General features: G+C 30.0%; 1 pseudogene; it reads right to left on the bottom strand.

Annotated features, from left to right (window-relative positions):
* Positions 1-16339: 16339 nt before the first annotated feature.
* LOC107172729 (uncharacterized) lies at positions 16340-17486 on the bottom strand (annotated as a pseudogene).
* Between the last annotated feature and the right edge of the window lie 6050 nt (positions 17487-23536).

Raw genomic sequence — 23536 nt, 5'->3', positions numbered from 1 at the left:
TGTACGACGAGTAATTATAAGTCTTGACGTTAGAGGAAATTGTGTTTAAATTTTAAACTGAAAGACTCTATATTACGAGACTTTTACAATAATATTTCCTCGAAACGAAATCATTTTGTATAATGTAAATACTGATCGAAGTATGTATATGAGTTCAGTAATAACTTGCAGCTTATTATGGCATTTCATCTCATACTCTTTAAAATTATTTATTTATTTAATAAGATATACGCCGAGAATGGCTGTAAGTATACAGAATATAATAATACCTATACAGGATAGGTACAGCCATTAATATAATATGAACCTATTCATAAAATATTTAACATAAATTAATGCAACTACATTTCGTAGGATGATATTATAACTATAATTACTATCCAACAATATATAATTATCGTTATAATAATGATAATTTATTTGGTTGTCGTTGTTGATTAGTAACATTTTTATTTTTTTTTAACCGCGGCGAGTATAATATGATAATAAGGTAGGTACCTATATAGTTCATAATATACACTTCGCAGTCCACACGTGCTTTTTAAAAGTAATCTTTTTAAATACTTTATAATCTCAAACATATAGGTATTCACGTGCACATATTATATATATATTATAATATACAAGTCCCGCGAGTTGAATGTTGTTACTTGTTATGAAATGAAAGTGCAAGTTCCGAATCGCTTGCAAACGCCTCGCTACCTATTCATATATAATACACGTCCTCTCTCACGGGATCGTAAATTGAAGTTTCCAAATAAAATATAATATTTAAATTATACCGAAAGGCAATGGAATCTACTTCGGCGATTTTGGCTAAATATTTAAAACAATGTACGTATAATATATAGTCGTTTAGATTTTTTATGAAACGAAAATGTGCAGGTCGATGTGTATACCACCCATTGGTAGGTTTTATTATTATTATTATTATTTATTTGTTAACGCGACGCGTAAATGTGAGCAATAAATTTCAGTACACGTATTGGGTTTATTGTCAAGTTTTCTAAAGAGGACGGTTAAATAGCTATCATAATAACAGTAAGAAATAAATTATACTAAAGGCAAATATTTATTTTTAATTTTTATAGTTTTATACCGTCTGCTAGATTTGGGTCACGACAATATAGGTGTTTTACTTATTTGATTTCGTCGTAGGTAGTTTCGTTTGTTCAATTTCTATATAATAGAGAATTAAACTCATATAACTCATACAATTTTATACATGTTATATTTCACCATTAAAATATGCGTTTATATAATTTGTTTTTGTCATATAATTGTCGAGCTATTATAGTTTTATACTAAGAGCTAAATAGAAATATAAATATTTTTTTTTTTAAATAATGATCATGTCTAAAATTAATTAAATTTGTTTTTTTAAACTTTACTTCAGACACAATACATCGATGGCTTAGTGTACACTTGTTATAAGTCCATTTTTTTAAAAATTCACTTTTTGATACCAATTGATAGAAAATTAAATTCTATTTATTTTTTATACAAGGTCTTTGTACTCTATAACCATTATTTTACGTGATATTTACTATTTTCACTTATCATAAATGGCAGTTAGCCGTGTTTATTTTTGCCTTAATGTATTAAGTCCTAAACTTTTAGTGATAAGTCCTTAATTTTTGAACTTGTACAGTTATTTTATTGCACACTTCTCGTATGTCCGGACTTAACATACATTTGGTTTGTATTCTTGAATTTATTAACTGTCCAAATGTTATAAGTCTGGACTTATTATATCAGTGCAGTAAAAATATTTCAGACGTAGGAGTATTTAGTATTTAGTATTTATATTTGAGCAAAAACATTAACTTTAAAGAAGTGGAGTTATAATAAGAGTTTTAATTTAATGTTGTTTTAAAGTAAGATACTTACCTATAATGATACATTTTATCTTATTAATTTATGTTATTTTATAAAAACTGAGAATTATTAATTTTTATAAATAAATGTTTATGTTTCAACTTTTCGAGTATAGAAAAATACTATTTTTATTCGTTGAAGAGATTTTATCAATCAATATTGTTTCCTTTCGTATATTTTTAAAGTTTTGTAAAAGAAAATAATATAATATAATTTGTTTGCAAAAAGTAATTGTTATAAGTCCATGTCTATCCAAATTTATTTTGTCACATAGTTATAAGTCCATATCATTTTTTTAAAAAATATCATTAAAATAAATAAATACATATTATATGAATTCAACTTATATATTATACATATTAAAAAGAAACTACATATATTTTTAAGTTAATTTCAATTTAGAAAAACGAAATGATTAAATATTAATTAAGTTAAGTGGGTGTCAAAAAAGTTAAAATTTAAAATAGATCTGCTGCACAATTTCAATTTTGTGACTTATAACAAGTGTGCACTAAGCCATCGACATATAACAAAGGAATATTATTTTTATTTTCCATTGTTGTTAAAGAAAATTATGTGACGAGGATTGAAAAAAATAGTTTTTTGTTTAGGTATAGAAAAGATCGGTTTATAATAAATTAAAAGTTGAATTGCAATAAATAAAAGTGGTTAAATAAATTAGGTAAATTATAATTATTATAATTATTAAAATCAAGTAGCTACATTATGACTAATCACAACATCATTTGAATATACAAAATCGTACAAATATCCAATTTACAATATACCCGTTTTGTTATCGATCTATGTTAACTATTACGAAATATATATAAGTACCTACTATTACTATTGTACTAAATTCATAGTACATGCACGTCATAGTCTATATGCGATAAGTACCGTAATGTATATGTTTGGATTAGAATTGTTAACATGAAGTTTTCTCCACAAAATTTGCTTTAAACGCAAATGTTTAAAACATTGTCAAATTATATGTGATCATAAAAATAATAATAAAAAAATTGTATGTTGCAATGATATTATCATTCAGACGAAAGAAATGATATATATTATTATGAAAAATTTGAGTTTTGTGTAAATCGAGTAATGGAGGTGCTTAAATGTTGAGTTAATGTATAGATGAGAATCACCAACAAAATATCGCGTGACCAAATTATCGCAACTAAAATATCGCGAAATCATTATATCGCATGGAATAAAATATATCTACAGTATATACATATTGCCAGCATGAAATATAGCAGTAATTTAATTATAATATATTTCAAGCATATAATATTGTTTTATTAATATATGGTCGAATTGATAAAAATCATAAAAATATGCATAATTTAATAAAATTGATATAAGTGTTAGTATATAGTAAACAAATTAAATACCTATGTATATTAATAAATGGAAGTATATATTCAATGAAATACCTTGAAGATAATCTTCAAACTCTCGATTATGATAATCTGCCACTACTTTCTTTACTCAATCAGCCCAACTAAATGTCTTGTTATTTTTATTCGACGTATTTGGATTCCCTACTATACTTTTAATACGATTAGATAAGATCAAGTTAATGCAATATACAGACGCGATAATAGTGTACGGCGGTACTATTTTCTTTACGATATAATTGTTTCGCGATATTTTTAGTTGCGATATTTTACCGGCGATATTTTGTCGGGATACCGTCTAGAATCTCAACCCGGGGGTCGCGACCCCCAAAGAGGTCTCGAACACCTTGACTTAGGGTCGGGTAGGTCAAAAATAATAAAACGCTTATTTAAAATTTATATTGATAATGATAGGATATTTTTACTGTTCAAATTTCTACCTAATATAGATGGATAGGCGGGACGGGGGGGGGGGGGGGGGGGTCGCGAAGTGGTTCACCATATTTTATACCTATTTTGGGGGTCGCAACACTAAAAAGGTTGAGAAACGATGGTCTAGATGATGTTCGATTAAGCACAAGCAGGAGCGTAATTAAGTAATGATGAGAAAGATAGATCCCCCAGAGCTTTACAATATATATATATTTAGTTACTAATTTGTAACTTTACGGTTATAATATGTATGCTGACGTAACGACAAAATATATTTAAATTTAATTCCTTATTATAGTAAAATATAAATATATTTTTTAATTTAAGAGAAATATACAATAAGTGCTTTGGGGCACAATAAGAATATGTGATCAGTGAGAATTTACAAAAGCATAAAACCATCTCACATGAGGGAAGAAGCCATCCTGCAGTGATAGCACTACCTACCTATTAAAATAAATATGAAGAAATTTATAAATAGGTGTGCTGTATACAAAAAATGGTTTAATATAATAGGCAACTCGGTATATTTTCTACCATCTATGTCGATCTTATATATTTATCTGCCTTGAAATGTTTTTATTAGGTACACGGTGGAAAATTTAAAACAATGTGGCCGAAAGGAAATAATATTGGCACTTGCATGGAATATGCGTCACTGCGCTATTTTAAATATTTCATAAATGATACCACGGCTTTTAGAAATTCAATAAGTACCTATCTACTACGCCCATTAGTGAGTATAATATACTTTAAATAGTTTTACACGCAGTGTTTAATGTCGTTAAATGTTAAATAACATATATTTATGGCAGGTACGGTGTTATGGATTTTTTTTTTTATTTTGTAATTGTCATATTTTGATGTTCTATTATATTGTTGTATGCGTATCGCTTGCGAGTGTAGGTACCTATAGGTACGTACGTAATATTATTATAAAGTGATGAAAAAAAAACCACACACAAATTATTGTGTTTTTGGTTACGGGTGTAATAAAAGTGCATCGGTCCGAACGGCTGCAGCGAATATTATGGTGTGTTTGCGGTTAGGTCTGGGTTGAATGAGAAAAAAAAATGAAAATTACAAACTAGTGTACCATGTCTGATTATGCAAATGGTGAAGCTGTGTCCGGAATATTGTTCTCGATCTCGCGGGGTATAGTAGACTTTAATCTCAGTTTTACTCTTGGTTGATTCCCTCTCGCGCTACGTGAACAAACTTTAAGAAAAATTTAATTCGTCTCGATACGGGGGAAAAAAATACTAGTGCGCATATTATTATTATTATTATGATATTATGCGTGTAAACAAAATAATATATTGTCGTCGTATATATTATTATATGCGTGTGCGGTGTGCACACAGTAAACGAACGAGCAACGAGTTTTGCGAAATGCATTCCGCATGGATTTTTTTTATTATTATTGCGTTCTGTAATACATGGCATTAAGATAAAAACAAAAACGTATTTTTTTCGTTACTTTTCTGATAATTTTTTTTCATAGAAATTTAACTTTTGAAATGGAAACGATTGTGAGGTAGTATAATAGTTAGTTTATAAGTAGCGTAGGCAATATTACATAGGTATAGTATCTTGGAAGTATAACTAAGAAAGCATTCATGCGGCGTCATTATTGGTTTAAAATGGAAAAAAACTAATAAAAGACAGTATTTGGGTAGTACAGGATATTATACACTTTCTGTGTACGTAACTACAATATTTAAGGAAGAAATTATATCAAAGCTGTTTGGACAATTTATTGGATCGATCTGGAAAAAATCAAATAGAATTCAAAAGTCAAATCAATAAATTATGTGTGAAAAAATATACTCATTATGTTTTTCGATAATTCAACTCAATAATTAATTAATTTTTAATTATAGTGATTGTATTTTAAGTGGGTACCCACATAAGTACAGATAACAGAGCAAAATTTGTAAAGCTGAAACGATATAGACGAAGACGTTTATAGACTTAACGATTGAACTGTTGATTTAAAAACAAAAACATTTTTAGAAATCGTATTTATTTATTATCGAAATGACGAAAACAAAGACATTAAAAAAAAAAAAATAAATAAATAAATACAATTACAATTAACTGTAAACTTCGAACTACTACCTTGATAATATTAACATATATAACAGTACCAAGTTCAATATCAGTAGAACTACTGAGTATAACGAATAATAAAATAATCGATTCTACATTGATGGCATACAATAACTGTCTAGTACTTACATATTTGATGCGAATTTTCGAAATATATAATATACGGAAAGATAAACGGTTTTATAGAACAACGTGTAATGGTATGAAAGTAAAACGTTTAGTTTTATATCTTTAAGGTTTGTCAACAGCACGGTTCAATTGATTTGAATAAAAAAAACAATTTTAGATTCTGATTAGAGCGAGGAACGTATTAATTTTACCATTTTGTGTGTTTTATTTTTAATTTTTTAATTTTTTTTTTTTGTGTCTGTCATCACGTTTTGCGGCAGTAAAAGTGCTTCGATTTTTGACTTCAGTACCTCGTTCGATCAGAAAGTGAATCTAAGGGGGGGGGGGTCAAAAATGAAAAATTCTCAATATTTTTCTTAGTAATTGGGATAAACAAACTAAAAATTAATGGGAAAAACGGGAAATTTTACGCACAATCAGTTTTCGACAAAATCGATTTTAGTTTTTGGTGTATCAATAGTATCATTAAAACAAATGACCATTACATGAAATTTTCACCAAATGTTTGTATAAGTATATTCTATCCACCATGCAATTTTCAAAAAATTTCGACTTAAGTTGAAGTTGAACTATTTATAGGTATATTATGCAATTTTCGACCATACTTAGTTTTTTTAGAAATTTTAAGCTAGAAATTCATAAAAATTTTATCTTTAAATCTAAGATTTGAAAATTTAATACAAGATTCCTTACAAGTTTTTCAATATTTATCACAAAAAAAATGTCCACCAGAAATTCAAATTAGATTTTTACGAGCATATTAAATTTAAATTTTTAAAACATTGGATTTTCACTAGATTTCTCATTTAGCGATTTTCTTATTTTGGCGTAACTCTAAAACAAATGACCGCAGATACTTGATACAGATATTTTTCTATATTTGATAAAATTTTCAAAATATTTTGATTTGTAAATTTGTGTTTTTGATAAAACAAATTTTAATTTTGACAACATACGTAAAAATCACAAAAATTCGTAAATTATTTTATCCTAGAAATTCATAAAAAGTTTTCCTTTTATACCTAAGATTTGAAAATTTAATACAAGGCTTCTAAAATATTTTTACAATAGCATTTGAAAAATAAAAGAAATATATAGTCACAATTTTTTTTTTATAAGCATTTACAGTTCAAATTTTGACTAAATACATAAAAATTACGGGAATGTTCAAATTATCTTAGATCGAAATTCATAAAAGTTTTTCTTTTTAATTCTAAGATTTGAGAATTTAATACAAGGCTCATAATATAGTTTTGCAATAGCAGTTGAAAAATAAAAGAAACAAATATAGCCACATTTTTTTTTTACATGCATTCAAATTTTAATTTTGACAACATACGTAAAAATCACGAAAATTCGTAAATTATTTTATTCTAGAAATTCATAAAAAATTTTCTTTTTAAATCTAAGATTTGAAAATTTAATACAAGATTCCTTACAAATTTTTCAATCTTTATCACAAAAAAAATGTCCACCGGAAATTCAAATTAAATTTTTATTAGCATTTGAATTTCAAATATTGACAAAAATTCGTCAAAACCATGAATATTTGCAAATTATTTTGTAGTTCAAAATTCATAATATTGTTTGTATTTATATCTAAGGTTATAAAATTTAACACCAAGTTTTCCATAAGTTTTGCTTCAAATAGCTATAGAGAAAATTTGAAGCGTCATTATAGGAAAAATGTTTTGAGCGTTTGAGTTTTAAATCGAACATTATTGATCTGTCATCAATTAATGCTTAATATTTTTAATTTTTACGAAATTTAATTTGGAATTAATTTTACTTGGGATAGGATGTCAAAAAAATCAACTTCGACACATAAAACGATGCTGAAAATTCTATATAACTGCTAAAATATGTTTATTTTAAAATAATTCACATACAGAAATAATTCAAATTATTTTTTTTTAAATATTTTGCAAAATTATTGCAATTAATTACAAATTAATATAAGAATATATATATAAGAATATATATAGTATATATATATATATATATATATATAAGAATATATAAGAATTCATTTTGAATATAAAAAACTAGATTTTAAATTTGTATTATACTAGCCACGCCGTTGGACGGGTAACAACTTGTATCTCAAAAAAGTATACGATGTTAAGAAGATACAAAAACGTAAACATCTTTACCGTCTATTGGTATTCTAACAAGATTGATTTGTATTGATTTGAGGATTCACGAGGTACTCAAAATTTACCAACCTGTCCAAACCATAATTAATAGATCTTACGTCCATTGCTGATAACGTATCCTGAAAATAAGTATCGATAAAAGATATCGAGTAGACGTTTCCTATGTTTTAGCATTATAATAATTGAAAGTGCTTTTTAAATCGTGCGGTATACTTATTGGATAGTGAGTATCATTAACAAATGAAATTGTCATGGCTACACTCGGGAATAATATCACCATGAAAACGATAAAATTCATGAAAACCGTTAAAATTTTAAAATTATTTTAATGGACAACCATCGTAGAATACTAGACTGTACGTTAAAATATTTAGGAGTTTAGGTAGCATGGATGTTTAATAATCATATGTTCGTGGAAATGCTGATCACGTCAACCGTTCACAATGTACAATCTTTTGTAGCAACCTAACCAACCATGTAATTCATAAATCGTATTAAAAATATATACCACATTGTTTTTTTTTAAATAATATTTAAATGAAATTATTGTTAAACGTATGAAGCACACGCACGTGCAAATCACTATTAAAACTGTATCAATTCTGATAATGTTCCATCCCGATAGTTAAAATAACATACCATAGTATTATTTACGTATGCAGTACGAAAAATAAAATATAATAACAAGACGTCGTCGTTGAACCGGAAAAATCATGGCTCCGTTCAGAACATAAAAAATGTAAATGGTGTCCATTTAATTTTCCAATAGATTGTGATGCATTTTAATTTCACATAGTTTTTTCTGTGGTTGTCGATACAATCAAGTACAACAATTTTCTAAATCGGGCAAATATATCTGCCATACGAATCGAATTTTGAATCTTACGTGTGTGTTGATAATTGTAATCTGAATGGTTTTTGTGGAGTTATAATAGTTTAATACTCTATTCACTCCATATATTTGCTGATAGTCCCTCATTGCGCAACAATAGAACAAAACAATTATAATTTTATAATCACGTGAACTGCAGACTATAAAAAACATGTAGTCGCTTTTTTTTATCATCGTCACACTAATCAACACTCTTTTATAAATACGTCACAGAAAATTGTAGTTTAAAATCTGAGCGGATCCATGATTTTATCGATTTTAAATAATGTGTGTATTTTCTGTGTTTGAAGTCGATAAGTAGTCAAATAAAAAATGATATTCTAGTAGGTATCAATCCAAATTAGCATTTCCGGTAGAAAAGTGATATTTTTTGGTGCATCGATGGTGTCAAACAATATCATAAGTGTTTATTTTATTGTTTTTTTCTGTGGTTGTGCACACAGTCAAGTACAAAAATTTTCTAAATCGGACAAATATATCTGCCATACGAATCATGTCGGAGCCCACATAACATCGCTGATTATCTATATGGTTGGGTCGGGTCGCTTATTGCTAATAATGATTTTGACAATCTATAACAAGTACCTGGATACTTTTTATGATCATTTTCTATTGACGTGTAATCGTATTTAAAAATGATTTCAATACAATATTCTTGTGATTCGGATTTTTAAATCGTACATTAGATACAATACATGAAAAAACTGCAAACCGTAGCAAAGCCACGAATACACCTAAACAAATACGTAATTCGTTGTTTTTTATTACAATTCGATATTCTAGCGTTATAACTCTGAACTCATGTGAAAACCATATGTGAATATGGTTGTGAATATATTATAATCAAAGCGGTTACGTTGGGAGTAACTATTTAAAATTTTTGTTTTTCAGATATTCTCAATATTGCCGTACGATATCGTCTATGTAAACCACAAGCACATTAAATTCGGCGATATTGATTCCATAGATAATGACGAATATAAGATATTATGTGTATATTACAACAATAATTATTAAAAACAATAAAATATGAAATAAAAAATTCATTGTTTTCGGATAAAGTTAAAGTGAAACAGTTGATGTTATATGGTAAATGTTAATAAATGATTATTTAATATTGATAGCCTAATCCATGCATTTGTAAATTGTGATAAATCATATACATTTCGACCAGTTTTATTTTTTCGGTATAGGTCCATGTATCGGTTTCGAACAAAAATCGATACCGATAAAACTGATATCACCGATATTGGCCGATATCTGGTATCAGCTCTAATATCGGCCCATCCATAGACTTAAAATTACATACCTTAGTATTATTTACATCGATTGTTAAATAAATTGACTTATGGCATCGTAATTCGACTGGAGGTGGGAAACGGTATTTTTTCTACGTCCGTCCACCGAGTTATTGAAAATATCCATAATCAATATACATCTTATCCATATGAAATGTATTAAACTACTGAAATGAGTTTTCACAGTTTAAGGTCACTAGCTTTTAACCAGCTATTATGTGTCGCGTCAAAGCCTAACCACTTGACAAACACTCGATCACCCTTTCTACGTATAATTTTCTCGATTAAATATTCATTTCGGTGATTAGTTTTATGTATTTCTTCGGAATAAAAACATCCGGCAATCGGTTTCCCCGTATAATCTTTCAACTGATAAGTAACGGGTAACGTTTTATTTATTTTAATAATCTCAAATATTTCCGTAGACCAGTTTGGTAGATAACCTTTTGTAAAAACCCCTTTTTGAGTGCTAATCTGCACGTTATCACCCACTTTAAATTTAGTTTTTACATTATTTATTTCACGCTGTTTTATCTCTACTATAAGTGGATTGGCATCTGCTTGCACTGGTGTCATTCCAATAGTTCTGTGTCTGGAATTATTATATTCTAACAACAATCTCGGTAAAATAGTAATCCATTCGTGAGAACCTCGCGCGGTAAACTCTCTAAACATTTTTTCTTTCAGCGTACGATTGAAGCGTTCGACAATACATGCTTTCATTATACTGTACGTAGAATATTTGTGTATGTTATATTCACCCATCAACTCATCGAATGTCTTGTTATAAAATTCTTTTCCGTTGTCCAATTGCAAGAGTTTTGGCGATCGATTGCGTAATATTTTAGACATAGCACTAGTAACTTCCTTACCGGATTTTGTCCTCAATGGTAGAGCCCATGCGAATTTAGTAAAACAATCGATTACACATAAAATATATTTATAACCTTTGTTTTTCCTCAAATATGGTATCATTTCAACCAAGTCAGCTTGCCATAAATAATTTTTTCCATATATGTTTACTCTACGCCTCGTGAAATTTCTCCGTGATGGTTTGTGGAATTCAATAGCAATTTCACGTTTAGACATTTGGAATTCGTTTAATTAACCCGACCTCGTGTAATTCCTCGAAAATAGATATTATTTCGTTGGAAACACCTGTATTGCCAGCTGATTTCGACGCTAGAAGTAATCGGAGTCTATCGACCAACTCGTTCGGGTTGTCCCAATACACTAAGTTATTTTTCTGTACTTTCATAGACAGTCCACCACCACCACCACCAGTAGTGGGGAATAATTTACTTATAATATTTTTATATTTTTTACAAGTAGTATTCCTAATTTTTAAACCACCTGCAGTTAAATGCACTGACGTTTGAATTAATATCGATTTATATATCTTCAAATCGTTATCAGTGTAAACAAGTGGATTTTTCAGAAATAATAACTGAATAAGACCCGAGGTTGTTGGATAAGTAGTCCCGTCAATGATTATTACGTTTTGAGTGAATTTCACTTCTTTATCACCCAAGATGATATCGTCGTTTGCAATTTTTTTCGGACCAAATGTTTTATCTATATCCTTTGATTGAAACCAATTTTCAATCTCCAGTTGATAGTTATCGTAATTATCGCCCTCATTGGTATTAATAATTTCTGAATCTATTCTAACATCTTCTTTCCTAGTTTGATTATTGTATAAATCATGTGTATTCGAAATCTTAGTTAAAGGATCTATAATAGGTTTGAACGTTTGTGTCATTAATTGTTGAACATTAGCTTCACCAGTTTTCAACGTAGTATATTTACGTTTTATACTTTCCTTAGCCCGTACCAACTCCTCTAATATATTACTGTGCTCCTTCATGACTCCGTTTTAAATGTTATTTTTTATTATAAACATTAACTTATATAACTACATAAGTGTCAAAACCAAATCGATAACGTCCACTATCACGTTCACTATCTTTGCAAATAACTATAAACGCAAACCTATCACGGTTCCAGCACATAGTGCAAAACTGTTTGAATTGAATATACGACATATCACCGGAACAGTGTTCGTTATATACATGTTTTAAATTAGTTTCGTCTTGTTTGAACAATACTATTAAATTAGCATTATCACGTATCAACTGTTTAGGTACTTTTGAATAACTCTGAGCTAGATAGAATATATCTACTTTATTGTGTCTCCCTCTGGAAAAATATTCCCTTATAACACCCTGCTGTTCTCCGATAACATCATCCATGATAAATATAGAGTTTGGTAATACTTTTTCAGGTGTGATGACTTTATCATTCTCGAAAAATGTGAAAATGTCAACCCCATCTATACCGTCAATTATACGTTTCAGTAATTTATATTTCGGTTGTTCCAAGGTTTTAGAGTATATGTAAATGTTTTCAAATCGAAGTCCGTTTTCATCGACTAGTAGAAAGTATATCAAATTCGTCTTACCGCAGCCTGAACTCCTCAATACTAGAGAGCGTATCGTATTTGGGAATAGATCACCATGTCTAAATTGTGTTGCATCAGGGGTATCAATATTATAAATTCGAAGTTTTTTCTCTTGCTCGATAAAACGCATTTTCAATTACAATATTGTTCTCTTTAAATACAGATGTACTGTCTATGATAACGTCACACGATGTCTCGCGTTCGTAAACGAAAGAACAATAAGGATTCCGGCCTTGTTAACTCACTAATAAACCATTTACCTGTAGAATTACATTTACCAGGTTATAGGTAAGTCACTACACTAAATTATTAAATCAATCCTAATCTCATATATAATTATTATTTCCAGATTTAGATTTTCTTATTCTATATCTTTCCTGGAACTAAATTAAAAGAAAGGTTAGCTCGCGGTGATCGAGGTGTAAACAGTCTAGACGAGTTGGCTAGAGCTCATGATATCGCTTATGATAGAAGTAATTCACTAGCTGATAGACACAAGGCCGATGAAATATTAGAAAATCAAGCTTGGGAGGTGTTTAAATCTAAAAACAGTGGTCTTAAGGAGAAAGCTGCATCCTGGTTGGTTACTACAGCTATGAAAGTCAAACGTAAAATGGGGGCAGGCTGTGGATTTAAACAAATGGTTATGGCTGCTAAAAACTTAATCAAAAATAAAATGAAAGAAAAGAATATAACTAAATTAATAAGAGCTTGTCTGACAGCGGCTAAAAACTCGAAAACTAAGAAAACTAAAATTCCTAGGATTATACCGATTCCTAAAAAGGGAGGTGTTTTACCATTAATACCTATATTTGCTGGTTTAAGCGCATTGGGTGCGCTTACTGGTGGTATTGGGAATATAGTAAAAGTCGTTAATGATTTAAAATCTGATAATAAAAAACCCCTATTCATTTAGGTAAGGGCTTATATCTCACACCGTACAAGGGGAGTTCTTATAAAATCGTGAAAGGTAAAGGCTTATACCTCACACCGTATAAAGGTGGATCAGTGGTGAGAAAATCCAAGAAAGCAGCAAAAAAATAATTGATACGTTACCCGATAGAGCTTTGTATGATTATGAGATTATAAATATATTAACTTATTGAAAATACCTCATTTCACTGGAGTATTTTCCAGAGACAAGTTGCCTTTACACTATAAACATCGAGAGTCGGCTATAGTTAATCTGGATGATGAGAAGGGTGGTGGAACTCATTGGGTAGCGTATAGAAAAATCGGAAAACAAGTTAAATATTACGATAGCTTTGGAAATTTACCTCCACCACTAGAATTTCAGAAATATTCCAACGATTGTAATATCGAATATAATTACGACAGACATCAGAAATACAATACAACAAACTGTGGTCATCTGTGTCTAAAGTTTTTATCATGTACACTATAACGTTAAACGGTAACTCTAGTGAATTGTCTTGCGACTTTTTTCCACCCATAGAAGTCAGTAAAAATGCTAAGATTTGTCTGTTGGGCTTTCAGACAAATAATTCTATTCCTAATATAAACGAGAAGTGTAATCAAATTGGCTTCATATATTACGAGGGAAAGAGTGAGAAAACAACACATGTCGTTTACTCATTACCTACAGGCTCTTATGAGTTGAGCGAAATCGAGGCGGTAATAATGCATATGCTAACTGATACCGAGATATCGTTTGAGCTAAAGGGGAATAATAACACGTTAAAATGTGAAATGTTATGTAACGTATCTATAGATTTATCCATACCTAATAATATAGGTGAGCTGTTAGGTTTTGAAAAACACATATATAATGCTAATGTACATCAATCGGATAAGTTGGTTAATATAACCAAAACAAACTGTATATATATCGAATCAAACCTGGTTGCAGGCTCATTTAAGAATGGGAAGCAGTGTCATACAATACATGAGTTCTATCCAAATGTACCTCCGGGCTATAAAGTGATAGAGATTCCAACACATTTGGTTTTTTATTCTATCAATTGTTGTTCATCTATAACGCATGCAGAGATAACTTTAAAAAATCAGGATAACGAGTTAATCGATCTACGTGGAGAATCAGTATCAATACGATTATTAATCAAGGACTTATGATAAAATGGGTTTACAGTTTTATAATATAAATACTAGAGTATACGAAAAATCTGCTAGTCGTGTTAGTGACATTATCAAGTTAACAACTCTGAAGAAAAGATATAGAAATAAATTGAAATACTCTAAAGTGGGAGGTGTCCTAACAGCTGAAAATTTAGCTTTTCTACAATCTCTAAACGCCGTTTAATATGGATGATATGTATTTAGACGTATCAGGTGGATAATTGTAGTTGATGATTGTAGGATAACTCAAATTGATTATCATTCTTTCCTACCTTATTCAACATCTGCCCTCTCTAATAATGACGAAGTGCGTATTGCTTTACATAATACAGAGTCGTATACTCTACCGTCTGAAAGTTACATCTACATAGAGGGGACAGTAACCAAACCTATTGATTTGATAGATGAAATTCGATTTATAAACAATGGACTAGCATTTCTTTTCTCTGAAATGAAATACGAACTGAATGGGATTCAAATTCAGAAACTCGCCAACCCTGGTCTAACTTCAACATTGAAAGGATATTGCTCGTATAATAAATCAGATATTGTTTCACATAACGCTGCTTGGGATGACGATATTTAAAATGTTAATAAAGATTTTATCGAGAGCGGCGTGTTTAACGGTTGCATTAATCTTAAAGATCTGTTTGGGTTTTGTGAAGACTATAAACGTATTTTAATAAACTGTAATCAACAACTTATATAGAGCGTCGTTAGATATAAATGCGGTAAAGCAGTATAAAAATAATGAGGTTGTCGCTGACGCACCTAAGCTAAAAGACGTTAAAATAAATATCACTAAAATATTGTGGAGAATGCCTATAGTGAAGGTTAGTGATAAAGAAAAAATACAGTTGTTGAAAGTAGTGAACCATCAGAAGCCTCTTAAATGTGCATTTAGATCGTGGGAGTTGTGTGAATACCCATTTCTACCTCAAAACACTTCGCATTCATGGAAAGTAAAAACATCTAATAAATTGGAAAAACCGCGATATGCTATAATTGGATTTCAGACTGATAGGAAAAACAGTATGAGTAAAGCAATGTCATGTTTTGACCACTGTAAAATAAAAAATTTAAAGGTTTTTTTGAATTCTGAAGTATTCCCATACGAAGATTTCCAAAGTGATTTCACTAAGAACAGGATGGCTACATTATACCGTGCATATGCAGAGTTCCAGAAATCCTACTACGGTCGTGATAATGTCACTCCACTATTAACTCGGTCAGATTTAAAAAAAACTATCACCGATTATAGTTGTTGATATGAGCAGACAAAATGATAACGTAAAAACTTCGACTGTCGATCTAAGAATTGAGATGGAAACCGAAGAAGCGTTTCCCGCATCTACTTCAGCATATTGTTTAATATTACATGATCAAATTCTAACTTATAATCCATTTAATGGAGAAGTAAGAACATTGTAAATATCGATTGTAAAACTTAATATTATTTTAATAAATAAAAGCATGTATTATATATCATATCTTTTTATTTCACATAAATTGTTAATTCATTACAACTATTGAAAAGTGTTTGCTCTTTTTCTCCCGTGTAATGGTCTCGGGAACGTAGCGTACGTTGATTGATGTGGATGGGGTGGGTGTTGCATGTTGAAAAAATCAGGACCATCGTTAACATCGAATGACTGTAGTAGATCGTGAATTGAATCGTATGTCTGAAAAAGTATATAATATGTTAAACAATTGTATATTTTCTTATTATTTTATAAATTACCTCTGCCTTGAAAACATCTCCCTCCTCATTTTCTGCATCGAATGTATTGTATACCATGATGTTTGTTGGTGAGGTCGGAGAAGTGATATTTTCATTAAATAACTAAAATAATGATAATATTAATTATTTAAGAAAGTGTTATAAATATATATTTTAGCATACCTCTGGTGACATTTCCCTATTCCATCGTTGTAATGAATGTTCTGCTAATTGTGTATATGCAAACATTTTGAGTTGACTGATGAAATTAACATCATGTTTAGAACTGTTTGCGATGATATGATCGTCACGTATATTTTTAATAAATATAATCATTTCTTCACTCGTTTTTGGTGATGATTCCATTTTACTAAGTTCTCTATCAAGATACTCGGTAAATATTTCAAATTGTTTTAAGACGATTGGCTGCGTGATAGTCGATTTTCTTATAATTGTTTCGAAAATACACCATTCTAGATATTGTAGTCGTATGAGTTCTGTACGATTTAAAAGAATTCGACATCCATCATGTATCTTAACTCTATTACTAAGTTGTTCTCACCGTTATACATCATGCTAGATAATTTGAAATTCTCTGTCTCGAGAAATATAGTTCATTTATATTTCCCCGGTTGCTCCAGAATAAACGATAGGATATTACTCATCAGTGAAAATATCCGCTTTAGAAACTCGGTTGAAATGTGAACATAACCTGATGGAGTTATTATATGCACTACTACAACTCTGAACATATCACTAGGATCAATCCCGATATGTATAAACTTACGTTTCACGAAGTTTAACGTATAGTTAGTAGAATCAACGAGTTCTGAAGGTGGTGTTGGTGGGATATATGTAAAGGTTTTCTTGTATATACCCGCATTATCCGTGATTGAACCAGCCATGTTCAGAAACACTTGAAAAATTTAATTTTTAAACAGTGTAAAAATTATTTTAAGTATAGAGATAGAATAACGACTTGACGGTTAAGTGTTCGTATCACTACTAACGATATTATACGCTCGGCTCTACTTTATTTATACCTAAAATATTGTGATGAAATAGGGTTAATAGTTTTGTTTACTACTAGATCATTAAATAGTAATTAAAAGTTGTACACTTTCACTCACAGTATAACTTAAGGTTAAGAATATTATTCATTCTTATGTAATATTCAGATCATATGAATTAAACGATGGTATATTATTTAATTTACTTATTTCAAAATTATTCAAAATATATTTTTTTTTTTTCGGAGGGGAGGGATATACATGATGGATATGGATGAGAGGGGGAGGGGCATGGCCGCGCGTGTAACGGGCATGGTCGAGCGTGTACGCGATAGCTCGAACCATAGGGCGGGTGGGGTAATGGGATCTGTGGGATTTGCGGGGAACCCAGAACATACCAAAACATACTACTATTGTTATATCATAATGATATTGATAGCAAAATTGACACATCATTTACGAGTGAATAATCGAGTCTCACGCATAAACGAACAGAAATGATGCTGATCTTGAAAATCTGCAAACAATATATTATAACATGTAGCCACTATAGTCGTGAAAAATAAAATATCATAACAAGACGTCGTCGTTGAACCGGAAAAATCATGGCTCCGTTCAGAACATAAAATGTAAATGGACTCCATTTAATTTTCCAATAGATTGTAATGCGTTTTTATTTTACATAGTGTTTTCTGTGGTTGTTGATACAGTCAAGTACAACAATTTTCCAAATCGGACAAATATATCTGCCATATGAATCGAATTTTTAATCTTACGTGTATGTTGATAATTGTAATCTGAATGGTTTTTGTGGAGTTCTAATAGTTTAATACCCTATATTCGCTCCATATCTTTGCTGATAGTCCCTCATTGCGCAACAATAGAACAAAATAATTATGATTTTATAATCACGTGAACTGCAGACTATAGAAACATTTAGTCGCTTTTTTTTATCATCGTCACACAAATCAACACTTTTTTATAAATACATAACAGAAAATTGTAGTTTAAAATCTGAGCGGATCCAATATTTTATCGTTTTTAAATAATGTGTGTATTTTCTGTGTTTGTAGTCGATAAGTAGTCAAAAAAAAAATGATATTCTAGTAGGTATCAATCCAAATTAGCATTTCCGGTAGAAAAGTGATCCTTTTTGGTGCATCGATGGTGTCAAACAATATTATAAGTGTTTATTTTATTGTTTTTTTCCTGTGGTTGTGCACACAGTCAAGTACAAAAATTTTCTAAATCGGACAAATATATCTGCCATACGAATCGTGTCGGAGCCCACATAACATCACTGATTATCTATATGGTTGGGTTGGGTTGATTATTGCTAATAATGATTTTGCCAATCTATAACAAGTGCCTGGATACTTTTTATGATCATTTTCTATTCACGTGCAATCGTATTTAAAAATGATTTCAATACAATATTTTCGTGATTCGGATTTTTAAATCGTACATTAGATACAATACATGAAAAAACTGCAAACCGTAGCAAAGCCACGAATACACCTAAACAAATACGCAATTCATTGTTTTATATTACAATTCGATGTTCTAGCATTATAACTCTGAACTCATGTGAAAACTATTTGTGAATATGGTTATGAATATAATATAATCAAAGCGGATACGATGGGAGTAATTATTTAAAATTTTAAAAGTTTGGTTTTTCAGATATTCTCAATATTGCCGGACGATATCGTCTATGTAAACCACAAGCACATTAAATTCGGCGATATTGATTCCATAGTTAATGACGAATATATGATATTATGTGTATATTACAACAATAATTATTAAAAACAAAAAAATATGAAATAAAAAATTCCTTGTTTTCGAATAAATTTGACACTAGAGATGGGCCGATACCAATTTTTACAGATATCTGACACTCCGATATAATACCCATCCCCAATAAAATATGGAAATATTAAAGCTACATTTTCGGTAGAAAAGCTTAAACGCCTTAAACCGATACCATCAACCGATATATTGTGATAAAAGTATAAAACCGATAACCGATAACACCAAAAATATTACCTAGAGAAGTGAAACAGTTGATGATTTATGGTAAATGTTAATAAATGATTATATTTAATATTGATAGCCTAATCTATGCATTTGTAAATTGTAATAAATCATATACATTTCGACAAGTTTTTTTTTCGGTATCGATTCATGTATCGGTTTCGAAAAAAAATCGATACCGATAAAACCGATACCGATAAAACCGATATCACCGATATTGGCCGATATCTGGTATCGGCTCTAATATCGGCCCATTCCTAGACTTAAAATAACATACCTTAGTATTATTTACATCGATTGGTAAATAAATAGACTTATGGCATCGTTATAGCTATAGAATCTAATTTTATCAACTGTAGACGGACCGTTTTTCATCACTACCGAAATTATTCCTTTACATATTGGTATATCATAATGATATTGATAACAAAATTGACACATCACTTACGAGTAAATACTCGAGTCTCACGCATAAACGAACAGAAATGATGCTGATCTTGAAAATCTGCGTACAATTATAACATGTAGCCACTATAGTCTTGTATAATCGTATGCAGTACGAAAACTAAAATATAATGACATTACGTCGTCTTTGAACCGGAACAATCATGGCTCCGTTCAGAACATAAAATGTAAATGGTCTCCATTTAATTTTCCAATAGATTGTATTGCGTTTTTATTTTACATAGTGCTTTCTGTGGTTGTTGATACAGTCAAGTACAACAATTTTCTAAATCGGACAAATATACCTGCCATACGAATCGTGTCGGAGCCCACATAACATCACTGATTATCTATATGGTTGGGTTGGGTTGATTATTGCTAATAATGATTTTGCCAATCTATAACAAGTGCCTGGATACTATTTATGATCATTTTCTATTCACGTGTAATCGTATTTAAAATTAATTTCAATACAATATTTTCGTGATTCGGATTTTTAAATTTAATATTTTTTGTAAATCGTATATTAGATACAATACATGAAAAAACTGCAAACCGTAGCAAAGCCACGAATACACCTAAACAAATACGCAATTCATTGTTTTATATTACAATTCGATGTTCTAGCATTATAACTCTGAACTCATGTGAAAACCATTTGTGAATATGGTTATGAATATAATATAATCAAAGTGGTTACGATGGGAGTAATTATTTAAAATTTTAAAAGTTTTGTTTTTCAGATATTCTCAATATTGCCGTACGATATCGTCTATGTAAACCACAAGCGTCAAGCACATTAAATACAATATCAGTTAGGAACCGATACAAATACTTTATGTCTCGCTATCATTGTTTTGATTATTTACTCATATCGATAAAAAAGTACTGGTATAGAATAAATTAGTTCGAATCATTTACTGACATATTGGTTCAAAGTACTCGTTTTCATTTTTTAAAAATACCACCAACCACCGTCCACAAATGACAATACAATAGATTTCCTAATCGGTGTATTAAGTGCCTGTTTACTGAGATTGCAAAAATTATTAATTAAATATAAAAATCTTTGTATAGGGTTAACTCTGTAATTACTTATTAGATCTTCTTGATTTTTTTTTTTTAATGAAAGAGTAATTTTTGGAGCCTTTTTTAGTCATACATTTATTCCTATAAAGTAGTAGGGGACCTAAATTATAATATACAGTTGTCGCCGCTTATTGGACAAATGGTTAATTGACTCATTCGCCTATTAGACTCAAAACGGTTGTTCCCGATTCGCACATATACTAACACACAGCAAAAAATTCGTCTATTCGACTCACACGTTGATAAATACGTAGATAAATAAAGAAGATATGTACATACATTGAACAAACGTGTTATAAATAAGTCGGTACCTTTTATCGCGGAGATAAAATAAATAAATTTTTCACGATAAACCAAGCAGTCGTCAATGTCAATTAGTACGACTGGTAGTGTATAAATAGACGTTGCGTCGTCGTGTTCAGTGTGTTGTCTGCGTTTATATGTACGTGTATATTCTGTGTAAAAATTTTTATTTTTCGTGGTACAATGAACAAACGACGTGATTTGAGTGTGGAAGAAAAATTAGATGTTTTTAAAAAATATGACGAGCTCCCGAAAATGATTGATGCTAACCTGGAACAAGAATTTTGTACCATACGTGCTCATGAAATCGCCAAAAAAATAACTGTACTTGAAGGTTTGCATTTAGCCTACGAAGCGTGGAATATGGTCAGTAAAATCACAAAACGTAATTGTTTCCGACACGGTGGTTTCATTCTCTGTCCAAAAGAAGTTGAAGCTGCTGTCGAAAGACCCACTGACCTATTATCTGAACTTTATAATGAATGGATAAATATTGACGAAGAAGTCCAAACTACCGAACTCGTTACCGAGGAAGATATATGTTGGGAAATACAGTCAAAACGGTTTAAAGAGAATATGGTTGGTTATAGCGACGAAGAGGAGCCTGATAAGAAACCACCATCAACTAAAGAAATGCTAGAAGCGCTTCAAATTTTACGTAGAGGGATTCAGCAAAGAGGCGATTTTGACGTATTCGAGAAACATAAATCTTATGAAGATATGATTATGAAGTTGGCCGAAGAAGCGAAAATCCAATCAACATTAGACATATTTTTATTAAAAAATTAATTAATTTTATTAATTATGTATGCATGTATTTCATTTATTTTATTTTATTTTATATAGCTAGATTTTTACATTTTTTATACCTTGAATTTCAATACATATTTTTTTAATTTTTAATTTTTTAAATTTAGGCATTCTTAACATTTTTTTGAGTCATTCGCCTTATTGACTCATTCGGTTAATTGACTCAAATTGTCGGGTCCCCAAGTGAGTCCAATAAGCGGCGACTACTGTAATTTGTATTTGATATAAATTAATGAATGTTTGATAAATAATAAAAAGCAATCCCATTTTTCCTGTTTATGACTATACCCGTTCTTACAGTGACCACGGAAGCTATAAAATAGCACTTTTTAGGGCTTCCAAATCTTAGTACTCCCTCGTCAGGGATTTAGGCCCGTTTCGCCGAATCCCATTTCGCCGAAACCCATCTCTCCAAATCATAATTAAATACAATTTTGTTTCGTTGTAAGTTAAAAAAAAAAATATTTATTTTATTTATATTGTCAGGTTAAAAATTCACATAAAGTCAAATAAAATCATATAAAGTCATATAAGACATAAAAGCTAAAAACTCTAAAAATATATATAATTTTACATATTTAGTAAATTTTTGTTCACAGATCACAGTTATCTACTCTGTATTTACTCTGTACACTGTAGATAACCGTGGTCTATATAATATTCCATAATTGTTATTTGTCCATTCCCAAGTCTGAATTAAAATTTAAAACATAATTGTAACAATTAATATATTATAATTGTATAATAAATTTATTATTATTTACCACTCTTTTGCAATTTTTAGTCTTTCTTCCATCGTTTTGTACTTATTCCTAATTTTTGGGGCTTGATTACATTTTTTTTTTTGGGAAAGAATATCAAGCTAAAAATTTTGCTGCTGGGTTTTTAGTTCTTTGATCAAAATAAAAATGTTTGGATGTGGTCGACTAATAGTCCTGTTGAGTGCTGATATTATTTAGATTATTAGATAACACATGTAAAGAAAATAAAGTTCTATTATTCTAAAATTGTCCACTTTAGGGATTGTAGTGCATATTTCCTAAAAAAGCTCTGATGAGTGAAAACCCGCGATTTTCGGCAAAATAGGATTTGGAAAAATAGGATTCGGCCAAATTGGATTTATTATCAATCCATATAAAACTGGTTTTTTTGTTAGCTAAGTGGGATTTGGCGAAATAGGATTCGGTGAAATGGGATGATACGTCGTCAGGACCCCGTTCTCAGACACCACCCCTAATTATAAAAAAAACATTCCATATAAT

The sequence above is a fragment of the Diuraphis noxia genome, unplaced genomic scaffold, assembly GCF_037042655.1.
Source record: "Diuraphis noxia isolate RWA-SAM2 unplaced genomic scaffold, SU_Dnox_SAM2 contig0003, whole genome shotgun sequence".
NCBI lineage: Eukaryota > Metazoa > Arthropoda > Insecta > Hemiptera > Aphididae > Diuraphis > Diuraphis noxia.
Note: the sequence above shows the minus strand (reverse complement) of the source record. Positions and strands in the feature narration are given on the sequence as shown.